General features: G+C 43.3%; 1 protein-coding gene and 1 long non-coding RNA gene across 10 annotated transcripts in view; one reads left to right on the top strand and one right to left on the bottom strand.

The window, feature by feature from the left end:
• The window catches only part of LOC128329305 (uncharacterized), a 262,592-nt gene that overhangs the window by 83,452 nt on the left and 158,223 nt on the right, over positions 1-20,917 (bottom strand). The window lies entirely within an intron of this gene.
• LOC128329307 (uncharacterized) lies at positions 15,197-15,775 on the top strand. Its single transcript, XR_008309614.1, has 2 exons — positions 15,197-15,277; positions 15,366-15,775. It is a non-coding gene; the product is annotated as an uncharacterized LOC128329307 (long non-coding RNA).

Here is a 20,917-nt window from a genome sequence, read left to right on the forward strand (position 1 = left end):
GCAGGGGGTGTGGCTAAATGTGCCCTGCCTCATTCTTCAGATGCAGGGGCAGGGCTGGGGGGGCCCGTGGCAGTGGCAGAACATGGGCCACTGCTTGGCTTCCTCCGCGCCTGATCTGTACACATTTCCCTGTGTTGACTTCTTAAATCAATGCTGCTGCAACCGTTCATCGAAAATGCAGACTTATATGTGCATACGTGGTAATGTGAATAGCCTTTTGTCTACTACTTACGCCTTTATTTTATACGAATGGGCCACATTGGATTATATGTCTCTCCTGATCTATCTTTCTATCTTTCTTTCAGATTTGTATACCACCCGAAACGTTATTCTCTGGGCAGTTTACAACAACATAAAACCAGTTAAAACACAAGAAATAAAAATCTTAAAAACCATTTAAAACCACAGTCAAATTCAAAAGCTTGGGTGAAAAGATCAGTTTTTAGGTGCTTTTTAAAATGTGGCCAGAGATAGGGAGGCTCTTATTTCAGCAAGGAGCACATGGCAGAATCTCAGGGCAGCAACATAGAAGGCCCATCCCTGTGTGGTCATCAGACAAGTCGGTGGCAACTGCAGACGGACCTCTCCTGATGATCTCAATGTTGGAAATTCTCTGTGGTGAGAGAATCCCTTTTTCAATATAGCAGAGTGCACAGAGGCACAAACACAGCGGATTTAGTTATGCATGCATGTGTGCTAAGAGTAAAGTAACTTGGAGCCAATTGCTAGTTTCAAATCAATATAAAAGGTATTTATTAAGGAACTCCATTCTAGATAGGAAAGTGAGGATTTAGGATCTCTAATCTATCTATCTAAATGGATGCAGATGGATTCACCATCTTCTCTGCACATATGGTGCAGGGCAAGAGACTTGCCATGTTGCAAGGTCAACAGCCAGGTAGGAAGAGAGAGAAGGAGGAAGGAAGTTGAATCCCCTAAGATTAGCAATCTACATTTCAAAGGGATAGCATCAGAGCAGCAGGAAGTGATGACCAAATGTCTTTGACCTTCTAGCCCTCTGACTTACTAGTCTGTCCTCCACTGTCTGAGGCAAAGAGACAGCGCAAAGTCCTTTCCTTCCAACACTCAATGGGCGATAGGGCTCATAGTGAAGAAGACGTTCTCTTAATTACCCAGCCTAAGCTGTTTATAACCAGCACTTTGTATTTTGCCCAAAAACCTATTGGCAACCAGTGTTGCTCTTTTAGTATAGGAGTAATATAGTCTCTCCGAGATGACCCAGAGACCAGTCTGGCTGCCACATTCTGTACCAATTGCAGTTTCCGGACTATGTACAAAGGCATCCCCTCATAGGGCACATGCAGTCTGGAGGTTCTCAGATTGTTAATCTCAAGAAACAGACGCAGCTGGTGTATCAGTGAAAATGATAGAAAGCACCTCTAGCTGCTGCCTCAACCTGTGATACCAGGGAGAAGTGTGGCTCCAGAAGCACCAGCAGAATGCATGTCTGTTCCTTCTGGAAGTTTTATGCACAGCAGTTTTACCATGAGGTTTTTGCTTTTAGCTCACATCTCCACCGGAATGGAGGGTACAAGTACACATATTGGCCACAGATTTTCCCCAAAGTCCCTGTGAGTTATCAGGCAGCAGCCCACACGTACAATTCAGGTTTTCCACTGCGCCCGAGTGTAGCCCAATTTATCTCTGGAGTAAAAAAAAAACTCCACTGTTTTCAGAGGGTTTTTTGAGACAGCTTTAAATGTGCAGTAAAGCCTCTCAGTAAACCTGTGGTAAAATCTGCTGTGAGTAAAACCTCCTGGGGATGTGTGACCCCATCCAGAACTGGCAGATAAAAATGGTCTCCTAAGCCCACACAATAAGTACCTCTGTCTTATCTGGATTCAGTCTCAGTTTATTATACCATCCAGACACCCTTAACCGCCTCCAGACAGAGATTTATGAAGGTTATGCCTTCTCCTGATGATGCTGACATGGAGAAATAGATTTGCATGTGATCTGCATATTGATAACACCCTGCACCAAATAACCTGATGATCTCTCCCAGTGGTTTCATGCAGAACTTAAAAAGCACTGGAGACAGTATGGAGCCCTGGGGACGCCATACAAAAGCTTACATTTCAAAGAGAAATAATCTCCAAGCAACTTCATCTGGAAACTGCCCAAAAGGTAGGAGCAGAACCACTCCCACTCCAAATGCTCTCAGACATTCTAGAAGGATACTATGATTGAAAGTACTGAAAGCTGCCAAGAGATCCAAAAGGACCAACAGAGTCACACGCCCGCCTTCAATTCCTAATCGGAGAGCATCCATCAGGCTGACCAAGGCAGTCTCCATCCCATAGCCCACCCAAAAGCCAGTTTGAAATGAGTCTAGTTAATCAGTTTCCTCCAAGATTGTCTGAAGCTGGGAAGCCACCACCCTCTCAATTACGTTGCCCAGCCACAGAAGGTTGGAGGCCTGTAGTTGCTCAACTCTGAGGGGTCCAATCCAGGCGTCTTCAGAAGAGGTCTAATAATTTCCTTTTTAAAACAGGGAGGCGTCCTTCCCTCCTTCAGAGAAGCATTTATAATTTCTACCAGGCCTTCTGCAACAACCTGCCTGCCAGACAGTATAAGCCATGTTGGATAAGGGTCAAGAGAACAGGGGATACGCCAAGCAGCTTGTCCACATCCTCCAGAGTCACAAACTAGAACTGATCCAGCCTAACCACATAAGAGGAGTGCTGGACACCTCTGATTCTGACACTACAATAATTGTGGGATCTGAGTCTAAGTCAGCCTGAAGAGGAGAGATTTTGTCCACAAAGGACTCATTAAAAACATCACAGCAGGTAATTGATTCTGATTCAAATTCTGATTCAAGGGAAGAAGGGCATGTGCTAGCCCTCTTACAACCCTAACAACTCTGCTGAATGTGAGCTTGTGGAGGCAATACAGGTAGAAAAGCTGCCCAGAGAACTTGTGTTTTGGGCAGTATAGAAATGTATTAATTAAATTAAATTAAATTAAATTAAATTAAATTAAATTAAATTAAATTAAATTAAATTAAATTTAAAAATAGCTCATCTGCTGCGCATCATTGCTGATCTGGCCTATTGCATGGAGAGGAGTTAGTGAACTCAGCTCTTTCCTGCACAACTGACATATCATCCCTTCATGTCTGAATGCCACCTAATTATATGGCTGGCTTACAATTTTAGTGTAGTAAAACAACTGCATAGTTAGGTACATCTAGACATTTTGCCCCAATGTGCACATGTTGGGATGATGAGCATATTCAGGCATGGCTGAGGGCAGAGACAGTTCACTGGGTGGGCAGGAAGGGGCTACAGGCATTCCTTTCCACAAGGTAGATTTGATCGTCTGATCTTGCCCACTTTGTGTGAATGGACAACTTTTCCCCTGGTTGTAACCAGCATAGTGGCTTGAGATAGAACTGCCTTGGATTTGTTTTATAGGGATGTGCACAAAACCGGATCGCCCAGTTTGGTTCGAATCCGAACCGGGTTCGAACCGGGAGGGGGTGGTTCGGTTTTGGTTTTGTCCAAACCACCCCCTGGTTTGGTTCGAATCCGAACTGGTTCGAATCTGAACCAAACTGGTTTGGACCAGTTCAGACCTCGAAAAGTAGCTAGGATGAAAGCTAACCTTGGGTGCCACCTGCCACCCAAACCTCAAATCGATTGGACCTCCCTCTGATTTTTTACAAATTTTTAAAATATTTTCAAGTTTGCCCATAACTCCCTATGTGGAACACTTAGGGGCAAAAAGCTGGGGTGGGTGGTAGGCACCCATGGGTGTCCTCCACCCCAAAAATCCCAAGGCAATTGGTTGCTCCTAGTATTATTGGTGAATTTTTTTTTGGGGGGGAACTTCCCATTGGATAGAATGGGGATTTGGGGCAGCCCTGGACCCGCCTCTGTGGGGTGGCAGCACCCCCAAAGTGGGTCTGGGGCCATGGCAAAAATGGCCTCAGTCCCGCCCAAGCATCCCCAGATGGATAGGAGTGATGGTTTTTTAATTAAGATTTTCTAAGGCATTAAATAATATCTAATTGGAAAGAATAGACTGTGTGTCAGTGGGTGAAAGGTAAAGCCAGCAAGCTCTGAGACAGATAGTTATTTAATGCCTTAGGCAATCCTTTTGCCTTTTGCCTTACTTAGGAAGAGAAATGGTTCTCTGGTCCACCACATATTTGCTTGAGGACACAGAGAGGCCCAAGGCAGGTGGTGGCACCAGTGTAAATGCATGCCTGTTGGTGTTTGCTAGGTGGTGTGTGTGTGTGTGCGTGTGTGTGTGTGTGTGCGCTGCTACCGTGTTTCCCCGAAAATAAGACAGTGTCTTATATTAATTTTAGCCCCAAAAAATGCACTAGGGCCAGAGGGGTGGGTTATCAATGTAGCAAGGGGGTGGGGTGTTAGGAGGCAGGGGGCAGCTGTCCCAAGAAGAGACCAGAGGGGTGGGGTATCAATTCGAAACGGTTTGCACATCCCTATTGTTTTAATGAAAGGCGGTATACAAATTTAACAATCAATCAATCAATCAATCAATCAAATAAAATAGTACATGCACTATATGTATTATGTGTTCTAGAGAGGAGAGCTGATCCTGTGGTAGCAAGCATGACTTGTCCCCTTAGTTAAGCCGGGTCCACCCTGGCTGCATATGAAAGGGAGACTAGAAGTCTGAGCACTGCAAGATATTCCCCTCAGGGGATGGAGCCACTCTTGGAAGAGCATCTAGGTTCCACATTCCCTCCCTGGCTTCTCCAAGATAGGGCTGAGAGAGATTCCTGCCCGCAGCCTTGGAGAAGCGGCTGCCAGTCTGCGAAGACAATACTGAGCTAGATGGACCTATAGTCTGACGCAGTATATGGCAGCTTCCTATGTTCCTATGTTCTTATGTTCCACACAACTATGAGCCAGTTGTCTGTAGTCTCTGCCTATGTAGTGAGGATAATTTTACCACATAAATCATTCCTCCTCCTCCATCATGTCACTAGGAGCCAGGGGCATCCTTAGGGCACAGGCCCCCCAATTAACTGCTCAAAGCCCCAAATCTCATCAGCCACCCCCTTTCTCCATGACCTCTTCCAGAAAGGAACTGCAGCAGTGCAGGCATCTGCACAGAGCATGGGAGAGAGCACCAAGTTCTCTGCTGCTTCCACCTTCATAGATGTTTCGTTATGAATATTAAAGACTTTTAAAGCGTATGTAATTATTCCTGGGTTTTTAAAACTGAGTTTAATTATCAAAAGGGAGGCTTATGAGTCTGGGCCCCAGATCATTTAGGTACTTAGCAATGTCCCTACTAGGAGCCAAAGCAAACCACTGCACATGCAAACACACACACACACACAGAGAGAGACATACACTATATACTTGGGATGTGCAGAACATCCCCCCCTACCACTCTGCTGATTTTCTGCTGTGCAAGAAGTCAGGAAGAGTTTAGTGCTGAAACAGATCTGCTAGCCATGCGCTTAAGGAAAACAATTTTGGATATTCTGCAGCCTCTGTCATGGGCTTCCCCCAGACGCTGTTTGTTATCCAGGCAGCTTTAAAAAAAGGTGTTTAGGTTAAACCTGCCAGTGCCACTCTATTACAAATCTCCTTGGCAACCCCTGCATCACTAGTTCCATATGGAAAGCTGTTCAGTTACACCTCTGTGCTGCCTGCCTCTCGTAGTTCTGCCAAACAACTCTATTTCAGTTTGACTTGCTATTTTACAGCCGATCTCGGCTAGAATTCAGTGTCAGGATCACCATTATTAATGCTAGGTTAGAAGGCTTTGTACTAAAAAGGAAATGCTCCAGTTTAGGAAGCTGTCTGCACTGGTATGTGGACTGGAGTTTCCAGAGGCTGTGAGCTTTTTCCTATTAATTAAACCAGTTCAGCTTCAGAACAAGACATTGATGCAATATGTTGTTTCCATTCCTGGAAATACATTCCCTACGAGTTAATAAATAATCTATGAGTGTTAATCTTTTAAAGTCAGTTTGCAGCGATGAAGTCATTCGCTATCATTATTGGCACAAGTGCTCAGCCTTTTCTACATTATAAGTGAAAGGCACAAAAAGTATTAAGGGCCTTCTGTAAGTTCAGCCAGACATCTCCATCAGAAATACCTTAGCGTTATCTTTTTAGCATATGGAATCACTGTGATTGATGTATTAAGGAAGAACCTAGCCAGACTTTTAGGTCTGCTTCAGAAAAAAGCTTCTGGGTGCCTAGTTCATTACTTTTTGTTCTGAATTGCTACATTTGCCACTATTTATTTTTATACAGTAGCAATGCCAGCCAAAGAATACCTTGTTCAAAGGTAATATAATATGCTATCAATAATGACATAACTGGCAATCATAAAAATTTACAGCACAGAGGGGAAAGAGTGCAGCAGAAAGGAGACATTAAAAAAGATGAGTGCTTAATGCTTCCTGGTACTGCACAAGAAGCCCTGATCCCCCATCACAAAACTGGGTGTGATGACTTGGGTAGAGAAGGATAGGCTTTCTGCATATACTAAGGGCACTCTTCTCTTGACCTTAATGTGAATCAGGGCTGTATCACTTGCTTCAACCCTCCAGCAGTTTTTGGACTACAACTCCCATGGTCCTCAGCCACAGTGGCCAATAGTTGGGTATTAGGGGAGTTGTAGTCCAACATCTGCAGGAGGGCAGAAGTTGTACAGCCCTGATGTAAATTATCCCATGTAGTGCATTATGGGAAGCCATCCTAGGTTCCAATGATGGTCATCAGTTAGAGTCTGACACTGGAATGTCCAATTTGGTAAAGGTTTGCTTGATTAACCCAGATGGATAAGATAATACATTTCTCCTGACGATGGGAAGGCAATTGGGAGTAAGCCATTTGGTCAGCAGAACAGGTCAGCCCAAACAACTGGCTTCTTAGCATCTATTTAACCCAAAGAGCTCTGAAGGCAGATTTTAGCTTGACATCTGCAGGTGCACAGGGGTGATGTCTGGTGGACTTTTCTGGGGAAGGCATTACATAATGCAATGGCAGAAAGACTCATTCAGCAGAAGCACCTGGAGCAGACTCTCTGATGTTTAATGGAGCGCCTGAGGCAAGAGAAGGCGACAATTAAGAATGGCCTGTCTTCATAAGAGCTCACCCTCTATGTTTCAGCATGAATCACTGTTCCGAGCATGGAGAGCAGAATATCCTGTATTAACCCTGCATCATAACTGAATGAGCCAATCTAACCCATATGAGAGTCCAGGCAGAATGATGCACGCCCAGCACAGGGCGTCTACATGTGAGCGCTGTAAGATATTCCCCTTAGGGGATCAGGCATAGCCCAGTGGAAGAGCATCTCCATGTTTGCATACAGAAAGTCCCAGGTTTACTCCCTGGCATCTGCAGGTAGAGCTGGGAAAGATTCCTAACTGTAACCTGTGAGAGCCACGGCCTGTCAGGGTAGGCAATATTGAGCTAGATGGACCAATGGTCTGGCTCAGTACAAGGAGGCTTCCTATGTACCTAACCATCTGATTCCTTTTTTCTATGTAAACCGCCCTGAGAACTTTTTGTTGTTGCTGCTGAAAAGCGGCACATAAATATTCTTTATAGTAATAATAAATAATCCAACCCAGGGAGTTTCAGGGAGATCTAGTGATCTCTTGGAGCTGCATCTGGATGAAGTTATCTCTGACTGAACTGGTTTGTAAATGCCAGCCAGCATGAGAGGTCTTATTCATGCCAGCGCTCAGTAGAGAAATAATCTACTCGTCTGATTCTGGTGTAGCACACAAACAACAGGAAGGCATCCCATTTTTCTGTGTACTTCACTGTAAGATTTTATTTTAAATTTAATATATATATTATACCGCCCAAAACTTACATCTCTGGGCGGTTTACAACAGCAGGGATTGTTGATTTCAACGATTTCAAAGGATTACAACAGCAGGCTTGGGGTTTTTTTTAATTTCCTTCCACAGGCCTGTAATTCATATTCATTTCTTCAGGGTACTGCAAGATATTTGTCACTGCTTTTGTGTCATAGATTGATGATAAACAGTTCTATACACAAACACATAATGTTCACTACTGATAGTGTCAATTACATTTACCGTAAACCTTCATGCAAGTCACATATTTTCCTAATGGATTGTCTTTGATCATTGTGGATGGGGGGGGGATTGCTGAAAATATTTGTACTCTAGCGAAATCTTATCCATAACTTAATTAAAGCAGAGTCCCATACAGACGTTCACTGGTGTACAGACTAATGTATACAGGGCATGATTCTGTATGATGGCACTTCCCCCCTACCTCCTCACATCTGCTCAGGGTCCTAGGCATGAATAACACATTGTATGTCCTGAATGCCCCATTTATATGCTCATGGAAGTCAATATTAGGATCAATTGACATGATCCCAGTCCTCATGCCATTCATGTGTCTGTACACTGAACGAACATCTGCACAAGGCTCAGAGCCAAAGAACGTGGTTAACACACTGGTTGGAGATGTAGGAAATTCAGTGCTTCGACACAATACTAGGACTACGATGATTGACAATGATGCCATTGCTACTAAGCCAGAAGTATGTAAAGGGTTCATTATGAAATGTTAGTGTGAAGAAGCTGGGGAGAACCATACACCAATGTTGTACTTTGGGAATTGTGGGCTATATAGCCTGTGTTGGCCCCACAGTTCTCCTGGGCAACAGTGGAAGAGAGCTAGTCTTGTGGTAGCAAGCATGAATTGTCCCCTTTGGTAAGCAGGGTCTGCCCTGGTTTGCATTTAAATGGGAGATGTGTGGTCACTGTAAGATATTCCCCCTCAGGGGATGGGGCCACTGAGAAGAGCTTCTGCATGCTTGTATGCAGAATGTTCCAAGTTCCATCTCTGGCACCTCCAAGATAGGGCTGAGAGAGACTCCTGCCTGCAACCTTGGAGAAGCCGTAGCCAGTCTGTGTAGACAATACTGAGCTAGATGGACCAATGGTCTGACTCAGTATAAGACAGCTTCTGGTGTTCCTATGACTGGGAAATTTTACTGCATGAGAAAAATTAATTAACAATTGCCAATATATCGAAGCACCACAAGAGTATAAAGGGGCTTGCACAGGAGAATGTCCAGGTGGGCAGTGCCCAATGTAGAGCCAGTGTAGGCAGGTGAGAGACTGAAGCAGGCTGGAGACACTAGAGATGCATTGAGTGGCATCAAATGCCCCCAGAAACATCCACAAATCCTTTTCATCCAAGGATTCTATTTTGAATGTGTCCTATATACACAAAGTTCATGAATTTGATTAGTGTTCGTTTTAACTGAGCATTGGAATTGGGAGCAAACAGGCTTTCATAGAAGCTTTAGGTCTCTAAAGCCTAGATGACTCCCTATGAGTGCCAGGTAAAAACCTCAAGATTTCTGTTGCCACCGAATACTGGAATGCCCCTGCACAATTCCGTTTGCCAAGGGCACAGTTTGATCTGTAATTAATTATCTCTGTGCCAGGACTCTGGAGAGTGTTTTGGGAGCCCCTGATCCCTGCTGTGTTAAGCAGCATGGCATATAAATACTCTAATTGCAGAGAACACAATGAAGAGAAATGATCCCAGAAGTGACAAATGAAGAATTTTGTCCCTCATTAGGCAATTGTGGGCCCAAGGCACCAGCACAGTTTTGCCATCACAGTCTGCACACAGTTAAATTGTATGGGTTGGAATGTCAGACCACAAGGAATCAAAATCTGGGAATGCAAATTACAAGAGGAGTTCTGAGATTAATGAGAGAGGATCCAAAGAGGCATAGCAAGAAAGATGAAAGGACAATATCAATTGAAAATAAAAAGCAAGAGGTAAGATTGTGGCAGTGTGGATGCACAGCCAGGCAGGACAAAACCATGTGTACTGTCCTGTCCCACAGTTAAAAACTCAGGAGGCAGAGCAGGGCAGTTGGGACTGCAGGACCTTGGAGAGCTCCAAGTGAGCCACCTGGGTGCTTTCCGGACTAGCTGCTCATTAGCAGCAAATGCCTCCATTCGGGCAAGTTGCATTCAGAACGGAAACAGCAGGGGGAGCAGTCTCTCAGCAACTAACAACCCAACAAAACAGCAACCTTTCCATGTGGGATGTACACGTCGTAGCTCCATTTCGCAGCAGTTGAATTCAAAACAAGGCATTGGAAATATGAATGACACCCTGCTGTCCACGTAGGGACTGCGGTGTCAGGACGCAGGAAGTGTGGAAGCACACTTCTGAGATGCGTCCTGACCCCGTTGCAGGGTCTAATCTGGAAAGCACCCTGTTCCAGCAAAGGAAGACCAGAATTGGAACTGCAGGCTCAGACTTAACTCCCAGGCTCTAGCTCCCTAGTAGTAGGGGAGGTAGGTTCAAAAGGCTTGGAGTCTAGCACTTCTCTGCTCTGTCAAGTTCCTCCTGGCCCATTACCAAGTGTGCAATCTGAAATAGCTTCTACTTGATGAAGAAGAGGCCAGTTCATTGAGCAGCTCAATGAGTACTGATTCTGGGACCTACAGTACCAGGGCCTCCCAGTTGGCCAGCTCAGATTTCATCCTGGTGCCAGGGCTTAGGGCTGGGTCCAAGGCTAACTCTTCTGGCCTGGCTGCTCCCTGCTCCTCAGGGTCAGACTCTGTGCTATTGCTCAGAGCAAGGATGGTGATGTGCAATGTCAGATATATTTTCCTTCGTGTATAGGGAAGCTGATGGAACACTACTGAATGTTTACATACATTTACTGTGTAGAAGGGTCAGACAAATGAACAAGACCCACAATTCACCAAACTCCTCCTCTCTTCATGGGGTTGACTTTACTACAACAACAAAAGGTGAAAGTCTTTGGACCATTCTACAGCTGCTTCTTTACACATGACTGGGTAATTCAAATAGTCTGCTCAAATGGAAGAAGCAATTCTATACCTCACTTGCAGACCTCCCAAAGATGGGTTTAATGATAAGATACAAAATTGGTGATAATGATTTGGCACAGCCATGAAACATTTTAATGTTGTCGGGGTGGGGTGTGGGGACACCTGGAAATGGCTTTGAGAGGAAACAAAGGTTAATGGCTGCCATGCCATGCAAGGGTGCATCGACCCAGCAATGATGCATGCACGGAAGCTGTGCAAGTTCCACAAACAGTGCAACTGCGTAAATGATCTTACACAAGACAATAATGGCTTACTCTTGTGTAACATTATTTGTGCCATTTTTGCAACTGCACAATTTGTGAAACTTGCAACATTACTGGGCTGGTGCCCCCTTGCACAGTATGTCATTGTCAGCTAATAAAAGGGGTATGGTGGAAACATGAAATGGAGGAGGGTATGAGCTGTGAAGTAGGTCAACACTTCATGCAAAACTGGAAGGACTGGCAGTAGAGAACAAGGAGAGACTTCCTCGGGCATGCTGGAATTGAGCAAAAAGGAGGAAAGGGGAAGGCAGGGGCAGAGGTGGCCCAGGGAGAATAAGCAACGTACCTGTGATCTCTGGTGGTAACAGAGAACACATCCTTACTTCCTGAAAGCAATATTTTCAGTTAGCATTAAAGCACTAAAATCCCAGTCCTTTTACATTTGTGGGAAATGAACATGAACACAGGATTGACAAAGTCCATTTATCTTTGTATCACCCAAAATATTTCATGTTTCACCTGCCATTTTTATGTAAGAAAATGACATTTCAACAGGGCGGGGTTGGGAATGAAGCTGGGAATGCCACCAACAAAACCAAACGTTTCTGGTTTTGTATTTACCAGTGTCAAAACCTGCAGTGGAACAAAATATTATCTCTCTGTGTCCTTTCAAGAGATGTTATTTAGCCAAGTGAAAAATGACAGTCCTGACAACGCGTGTATGTTAAAATGTCAACAAGCAAAAGATAAGTTTCTGGAGCATGGCAACTGAAGGGCTGTTCCATTTAGCAAAACATTTCAAATCATTTTGGAACCTTCACTGCCATTAAGATTAGGCCGGCTGTCCTTAACTAACTTTAATAAACTTTAGAGCAGTTCTGTGCTCTACTAAAGTAACTCCGTTTAAATCAATAGAATCCATTTTGCAACACAGGCTCGAACTGTACAAAGGGAATGACAGTCACGTCTTTCCCTTCCTGCTCTTCTCTTTTTTATGAGTCGGGTATCTGGTTCTTAATGCGAAGCTCAAAATACCCATTGACTGGTGCCCATTGACTGGTGTTGATACTGACCTAAGGAGCTGTCTAGGAATGGCCCAAAACAAAAATAGAAAACAGTCCAGCTGACTATTTTATTATAAAGGCTGGTCTAATTTGCATTTGTTTTTTACCACCATGCCACTATTGGCATCTTCCCAGTTCTGCTTAGAAGAGAAAGTGGGTATAATATCTGTAACATCTGAATAGAACAAAATCCTCAAATTCATGCAAGGCAGTTGCTTTACATGTGTTGCACATGCAAAACAGAGGCAGGCAAAGATCCTGATGATGACAGTAAAACCAAATGGGCAGTGAAGTCCACAGAGGGACTGTTCAGATTCTGCAGAAATGAGAATGTCAGACATGCTGTGCAATGTTCCATCTGCCTTTTAATGGAACATGCACACAGTTGCACAAGAGCAACTCAGGTATTGCGAAAACACAGTTGCACAATGCATTGCTGTTATTTCCAATTGCTATGCATTGCACAACTGTGTTTGTTTATCAGAGTGCTTGCACAACTGCATGCACATTCCGTTAATAGGTAGATGGAGGTTGTGTGGTGTGCCAGCTCATGTGATCAAGCGCTCAGAGGAAGAGAGTGGCTTGGCGAAGACATCTTTTTGGTACCAACCCCGCTGAAAGAAATCCAGAATTTGGGTCCTCTGTGTGTGTGCAGAGATGGCATGTTGGCCATGAGATCCACCTGCTACAAAGGGACAATATTGTGGTGCTGCTTAAAGTAAATGATGCCTAGTTGGAAATGCAGTAAGATAAGAAGTGGAAAGTAGGATAGAGGAGGAGGGTGGGGATATTTAAAGATAACTTGGGTTTTGTATTTTCTTTCCTTCTTTCTGGTTGGAATGTGAAAACAGTGGTTTTACTATATGCCTGCCTGCTCATTCATTGTGGATATAACAAATATGAGCATCTTTGAGGTGTGGCCCAGAGTATAGCAGCCCAGGGTCTAGGTTCTTTATGGAATGGAAGCCAGAACATAGCCCTATTCAGACATTATGTTGTATGAGTATAGAGATGTCTTTTCACAAATACCTGCTTTTATGTGAATAATACATGTGTTCATTTTTCAGTGAACTTGGGAACATACAGAAAGTTTACTGCTGTTCCTGTGTTTGACCTGTGAATAACTGCACCTGTGTACAGATCTGTACCTGCATACTCTGTACCAGGGGCATAACTACTATTAGGCAAGGGGAGGCGGCTGCCTGGGGGCCCCCACACCTCGAGGGGGCCTCCAGAGGCAAGTCACATGACTATATATTGTGAAGTGTGTGTGTGTGTGTGTGTGTGTGTGAGCGAGGGGCCCATTTTAAAATTTTGTCTCTGGGCCCACTCCAGCCTTGTTACGCCCCTGCTCTGTACAGGCATTATATGAGTGTTGAGCATAATGTGTGAACAGGGCTCATAGGACGAAGGCAGAGGAGTTGAGACAAACTATAATGAGGCAAACATGACATTTTGCAGTGTCTGCTTCTTTCCCCCTCAGACCTGGCAGCAACCTGAGTGGTCGTTGACTTAATTACATGTTACGTTCAGTCCATGATTGCAGCAGACATTGCTTTTTCCAACACAAATAGCAGCAGCCGTGGGTAGGGGTGTGTGGGGATGCCATGTTGCCTGGTTACTAGGGTGGCCCTGTGGAGTCGAGAGAAGGGTGTGGCATCCCTCCTGTGGGGCTTCCGTTCCCTTCAGTGGGCAGTAGGGGTGAGAAGGGTCCAGGCTGGTTAGATCCCAGTGGGTTGAGACAGCAAGGCAGGGAGACCTGGAGGAAACAGCTCCAGGGACACAGGTAGGTTGGGTATGGCAGGAAACAGGAAGCAAGCTCAGGAAGGGGGTGGGGCTGGAAGTAGGCTTTAAGCCCCGTCAGCTCTGTAGTGGGGTATTTAAAGACAAGGCAGTTGATGAGGAGTTGCTGCTTCTGAGTATGGGAGCCAGGAGTTCTCCAGGAGAGGGAGCTGGCTTAATGCAGCAAGCCAGGAGGAGGACTCAGGTGACAAACTAACCTTCTCCCCTGGCTGTTCCTGAGGTTGGCCCTTTTTTCTTTCTTTTGGTGCTTACCCAGTCCTTCTGGAGTTCAGGAAGGGCTAGGAGCCCACCCCAGTCCCTGATCTGGAGAGAGGCTTTAGCTGCTTGCCCTCACCCATGTTGCTGCGATTGCACCTGGGAGGGAACTTCCAACTGGAACCAATGGTAGTTTTCCTTCTGCTGCGGAAACAGCAGACAAAGGGTGGGCTAAGTCTTGATTGCCATGTGTGGTTTTGCCCCTGGGAACAAATGTATTGTTTTTAGTTCTACATCCACTTTTGTCAGGGTAAAGGCAGGAAAGATATATCTTGTATGCCCTCTGTGTAACCCAGGAATAAATAAAAATTAATGATTCTTGGACATCAGTGTAGTTCCACTAAAAACAACAAAGCATCACTTAAGACTTGGTAAAACAAGTCATTTGAAGTTAAGGTTTTCACCAGCTCAGACGAAGGAAACTCATCATGTGTGATACCAAGGGAGTAGTATATGCGCTTAAATGTGCATGCCCCAAACTGTATATAGGTAAAAGTATATGTAAAGTGAGATCTAGAATCTTGGAACATAAATCTAGAGTGAGGACATGTCATAGCGAGTCACCCATAGTAGCCTATTTTTTAGAAAAGGGACATACATGTGATGAATTCAAATTTTTTGTCCTTTTTAAATACACACCGCGAAGATTCAGTTATGAAGATATGAATACCACATTATTAAGGAAAGAGGCGTTCTTCATACACCTGTTTAAGACTTACGTTGGAGGTCTTAATACCAATCAAGATCTTTCGTGTGTTTTTTGGAGAACATTAGGAAAGAGAGGAATGCACACAGTTACTTTGGAATATCTATGGATGCTGTTATCATGAGTTTTACAGAATCAGGAGAGAAAGAAGAAGCTACCTGATTAATTTGGTAAAAGGATGCAGCTGTGGGTCATTAAACTTAGCATGCTTAATTGGGGATCAGTTTAAAAAGGAAGGGTGAGCACAGTGATTCTAAGCATGTCTCAACAGGCGTATTAGTCTAAACACCGTGGTAAGATAAGGCCGGTAACAGAATGTAAGCATACATTGCTTATACTTAAAATGGTGAGTGTTTAGAATTGGATCTGTATGTGGGAGAAACAGTATTTGGCAGGAAAATTTCTATGATGTGATGCATTGTTTTCTTGTTTAGGTTTATCTGAGGAAGTAACAATTAGTTATGAAACTAATATAATAATATCCGGAAAATCTGTAATATTGCATATCGTTCGCTATACTGTACTGCACATGGATTTGGCTTTGAAAGTGTAAGATTAAACTACACAGATTGTCTCCTCTTGGAATATATGGAGAAGGAGACGTATCATCATATTACTGAATTAAGAAGAGAAACATCCTCCCCACTGGATTCCACGGGATTTGCACTTCTACTGTGAACTAATACATCTACAGGATAAGAACTGTTTATCCCTGTATGGGAAGTTGTAACATACATCTGGGGGAATACTTCTTGTTATATATGTTTATGTACTTTGTTATATCCGGTGTGTAAGCTATTTTGGCTCTGATATGTTTATCAGATAAATTTATTGTGGAAGTTAAGTTGACGGTCTGAGTACTCCTCTTTAGATTGTTCCAGTCACGATGGGTTGTTTGGTTATTTTTGTTACTATCGCGTGACTCCTGTTGGTTTAGCAGCATCCTGCTTATGGAGACCAACAAATGTGCTTTTATGCATACTAGCCTATAGCCACGTTTGTTACCAAGTCAGAAAGTAACTCTGGTGTAACTAAATTGCCTTGCTTGTCTGTATTTATAATGCATGCAGACCCAAACTGCACAAGAGCAAAGAACAATTGGAAGTCAATGTGTCAGCAGCAGAGCAGAACATATCAACTGCAAATAAAGACATTTCTCTAAAGCACAACCTGTCCAAGATGAATGTGGTGTTTGTTCTGTGCAACTGTCATAATCTGACTGGTGCTCAGAATTCTGAGATTATTATAACAATGACATGGCAGGGGATTGAATTTTCTCAGTGACAAATGCAAGCAGAGGAGAATGGAAATAAACCTGCTCCATGTCAATTCAAAGGAGTCACAGAATTGCATAGCAAAACAGATTCTCTGTTTTCTGTGGTTGAGATTATCCTTTGAACTCCAAATAATTCAGCATTTTCTGCATTAACTTTTCAGCATTTATGGTTTGACCGGGTCAGTTCATAAGTGTGCATCAAAGCCAAAGGCTACAATTTAAAAAGTCATTGGCTAAATACTGAGCAAAGCATCTGCCTTGCAATGAAACATGTACACAGTTGTGCAAGAGCACTCTTGCACAAACATAGTTGCGCAATCAATGACCATTGGAAATAATGGCCATTGATTACACAAGTATCTTTGCACAATTTCCCATGTTTCTGAAACAGCACTCTTGCTTAGCAGTTCACATGTTTTATTATAAGACAGATGGAACATTGCACAGTATTTCAACCTTGTTGATGGCGAAATTGCCATAAATTCTGATCCACATCTCCTTTCAATTGAAATTAAATGTGTTTAATCCCATTTACTTTTAATTCCATTTACTTCAATGGAATCAATTCCACTTAATTCCAAGCAGTTAGAATGTATGTAATAGGTCTGAATCACAGCATTGGTGAGTCATTAAGCTTTTGCTTCTATTGTTATAGTTCTAATTTTTAGTGATGTCAGGGAAGTTCAAGTTCATGATTCCCAGGTTTGGAATGCAGACATCAGCAACTCATAATGCTCACCTTCAGTATGAGGTAAGTATTCTGCCCCTGGCCAGGCCAATCCAATGTCATAGGAATGCTCCCTATCAAGTCAGATAGGTGTCACCATTGAGGATGCTTCTCGTTATCTATTTCAATGCCCTATTAATGGGAGACACAAATCTAAATTTCTGTCTCAGATGTCTTTGAGATTTGATTTTTTGCTAAATCAACCAGACACTGAGTTTTTTAACTTGCGAATAGGTTGTGATTAGCTATAGCTGAGGGTGTCTTCTTTTGTGCTCACAGCAGAAACCCTGAGAAAAGCCTAATCTATGTGGTAGACTGTTTCAAATATAAGTGACTACTTCAGTTATGTGTGTTCAATATATATTCTTTTATCCCATTATGCTGTGACCCATGGTCAAGACCAGGGATTCTCAACGTTGGGTCCGCAGATATTATTGGACTTCAGTTCCCATAATCCCCAGCCCCAGTGGCCTTCAGTTGGGGATAATGGAAGTTGAAGTACAATAACATCTGGGGACCCAACGTTGAGAATCCCTGGTCAAGACGATAAACTAAACTGAAACTAGTCCACATTATATAGTCTGAAAACTAGAGCTTAGCATCAAAATATTGAGGGGAAAATAGACCCAGCACCATTCAAAACAATAGGAACTTTGCTATTGATTTCAGTGGGATGTGGAATTGTAGCCATTTTATCAGATATCTGGAACCAGTCCAGTCCCTATAGTGTCTCCAAGGAAATTGTTGTTCAAGTGAATGCATAGTCTTCCCTACAAGGCAATAGAATACCCTTTTCCCTCTTATTCATTTTTGCTTCTCTTAAGGAAGCATAAACTCCAAATCCTGGAGAACATTGCAGATGGTCCTTGCAGCTTCCTATAATAAAATAGCTGGGATTCGCTTACATTTGAGACATCACAGATGCACGCTTTGCCTTGCAGCAGTGTTTGGGGAGAGACGACTGAAACAAACATAGAAAATAAATCCAACTTTGGTGCAGTGCTAGATAACTGACAAGTGTTTGTCCATCTGCTGCAAACAGTCAAACTGTGAATTCATTCATCTGATATTACTGCACTATAATTGACAGTTGTTGTTTTTTTAACCTTGACTCCATGTTACATTCTGGCATGCCCAGTGCAACTTTCAGAGCATATTAGCTCCATGATGACTGAAAGACAAATGCTTGTTCTCTTGCTTTCAGATGAAGATGGGACCAGTGGCTTGAATTAGCACATTTCCTATATTACTTAAGCACTTTTTGTCAATGAAGAAGGCTTACAAACCATCATTCTTTGTACCCTTGAAGGGACAAGTTCAACGTCCACTGCAAAATACTCCCTATAGTTGCTTGAGCAGTTCTCTGCTATGTGTGGCTAATAGTATGCATGGTAAACACAGGAACATTGGGAGCTGCCTTATACAGAGTCAGACCATTGCGCTGTTTTGTGCGATCTGTCTACATTGACTGGCAGTGGCTCTCCAGGGATTCAGACAAGAGTCTTTACTACCTGGAGATGCCAGGGATTGAACCTGGGGCCTTTGGCATGCAAAGCAGATGCTCTACTGCTGAGCTGTGGCCCCATCCGCAGATCTGATGTGGCTAAAAATCCTTATTTGTACTAACAGGAGGCTATGCATTTGTGCCTACATCAAGATGTAGAAAGGCAGCTTGTCTTGGAGGGATCGCCTATCCACGCTGTATCGCCATTGGTCGTTTTTCATCATGGACATATTGGGCATGCAAAGACAGATCGGCAGTCTGTCAGTCTGCCAGTCTGTCTGTCCACACTCATGATGCATTCATCATCTAAGTGCCATGCATGCAGCAGACAGAGCAGCTGATCTGCTCTTCTGTGGGATCTACTGAAATATCAGTTCTTTGACCTTTAGGAGGGGGGTAGAAGCCACCTAATGGCGCAGTGGAGAAATGACTTGACTAGCAAGCCAGAGGTTGCCGGTTTGAATCCCCACTAGAATGTTCCCTAGACTATGGGAAACACCTATAACGGGCAGCAGCAATATAGGAAGATGCTGAAAGGTATCATCTCATACTGCACGGGAGGAGGCAATGGTAAACCCCTCCTGTAGTCTACCAAAGACAACCCCAGGGCTTAGTGGGTGCCAGGAATCGACACTGACTCAACAGCACACTTTACCTGTAGGAGGTAGTGCAAAACACCTGCTCTGCATGGGCAGCATGCAAATATAAGAGGTTGCTTCACTGAGGTGGTGCCTGCCATGCAGACAAAAGATTACTTGACTGGGGCATGCAGACAAAAGATTGCTTGACTGGGGTGCTTGTTGGCTGAAAGGACCAGCAGGACCAGCTGTGGACTGAAGGACTACCAATACTGCAGCACCAGAAAACAGCACATCTGATTCGTAATATTAGACTCTCCAGACATGCCCATATGAGGCTTCATCAGGCTTTGAGCACTGTAACACTGGAAAGAACATAGTTTAGTGATGTTTAGTAATAAAGCATTTTCCCTCAGTTTATTTGGATGCTCGAGCTGAACTGAGGCCATGAGCTGGCTGATTCATGCCTCTTTCATTTTTCCATTCAATCCATTTTCTCTGAAAAGGAGACATAAGCAGTGAAACCAATATAGTTTTATTGGATCCAATGTACTGCCACTGAAACAAATATATGTACACCCCAGACCACTGCACTTTTATTAAAACAAATAGGATTTAATTCAAGCCAGCATCCAAGAGCTTTTTTTATTATTAAAAAAGCAATGAAATTAATCTCTACTTATACTTGTGCTCAATGTGGTTTCAGAATCAGATTCATTTGACCCACATAATATATATTTATTATGGATAACACATTTCATTAAAAATAAATTTACTGAAGGCAAGTTTTTCCTGCACCAACAGCTAGGAATTCTAACCAGTTGTAGGATTAGGTCAAGAAAAGAGAGATAATTTTTCTTATTGATGATGATTACGTATACTAGGAAATTATTTATTCTAGGAAAACAAATTCCGAGCCAGACTTTTTTGAAAAAGCATTTTGAAATTGATGTGCCCAATGACTCTTCATTCTAAACTAATATGTAATAAAAGCCAATAGATTTAAGTGGAATTATAAAATAGTGGGGCTAGACAGTGGCGGCACTAGAAAACAATTGAGGGGGAGCACTGAAGGGGCAAAGTGCATTTCTGGGTGGGTAAGCTGTGCCCCACATATTAGATTTCTGAAACAGAAATGGAGGGCAGGTGGAGGGGCAAACTACTTGTCCACGGGGATGCTTGCCCACCCTTGCCTCCCCACTGGAGGCGCCCTTGGAACAAGAACATAATTGAAGGTATCCTCTCCAGTATCTTTTATAAAAGATGGATACCCAGTTAAAAATTGCATACGAACCCTTAATAAAATTGCAAACAACCCCTTAGAAGGCCACAGATAGAAAGTGGAAAGAACCAAGGTTCAACAAGTCAAGACTTCCTAGAGGAAAATGATGACTTTTAGGAAACCAGATTATACAATCAAGCCATAGGTTCTTCATGTTAGAGGGGAGCCCAATATCCAGCTATTGGTCAACTTCCCAAGCAGTGTTTTGTGTCCATAACGCTGTGCTGAAGGGCTGCTGCACCCTTCAAAGGGGAGGCTGGATGAGCGATCGAGAGGGGGAGAAGGACGGCTAAGAGAGCAAGAGGGGGAGGGGAGGATGAGTGAGCGAGCGATGGGGGAAGATTGGAAGAGTGAGCGAGTGGAGGGGGGGAAGAGTGAGTGAGGAGTAAGTGAGCAATAAAGTCCTAGCACACAGATGCTCTGCGCAGGATATGCCAGATGATGTTGGTTTTATTAATTTTAGTTAATAAAATTAATTTTTATTATTTTTAATAATAAAATCATTAATTATTTATTATTAATTTTAATAATAAAAATATTTTAAATAATTCAACAATGACGGTGATGTATATTTATATAGTTTGATGGTTTTTAATCATTCTAACAGTGTTTTAAATTT

Source organism: Hemicordylus capensis, chromosome 6, assembly GCF_027244095.1.
Source record: "Hemicordylus capensis ecotype Gifberg chromosome 6, rHemCap1.1.pri, whole genome shotgun sequence".
In the NCBI taxonomy this organism is placed as follows: Eukaryota; Metazoa; Chordata; class Lepidosauria; order Squamata; family Cordylidae; genus Hemicordylus; species Hemicordylus capensis.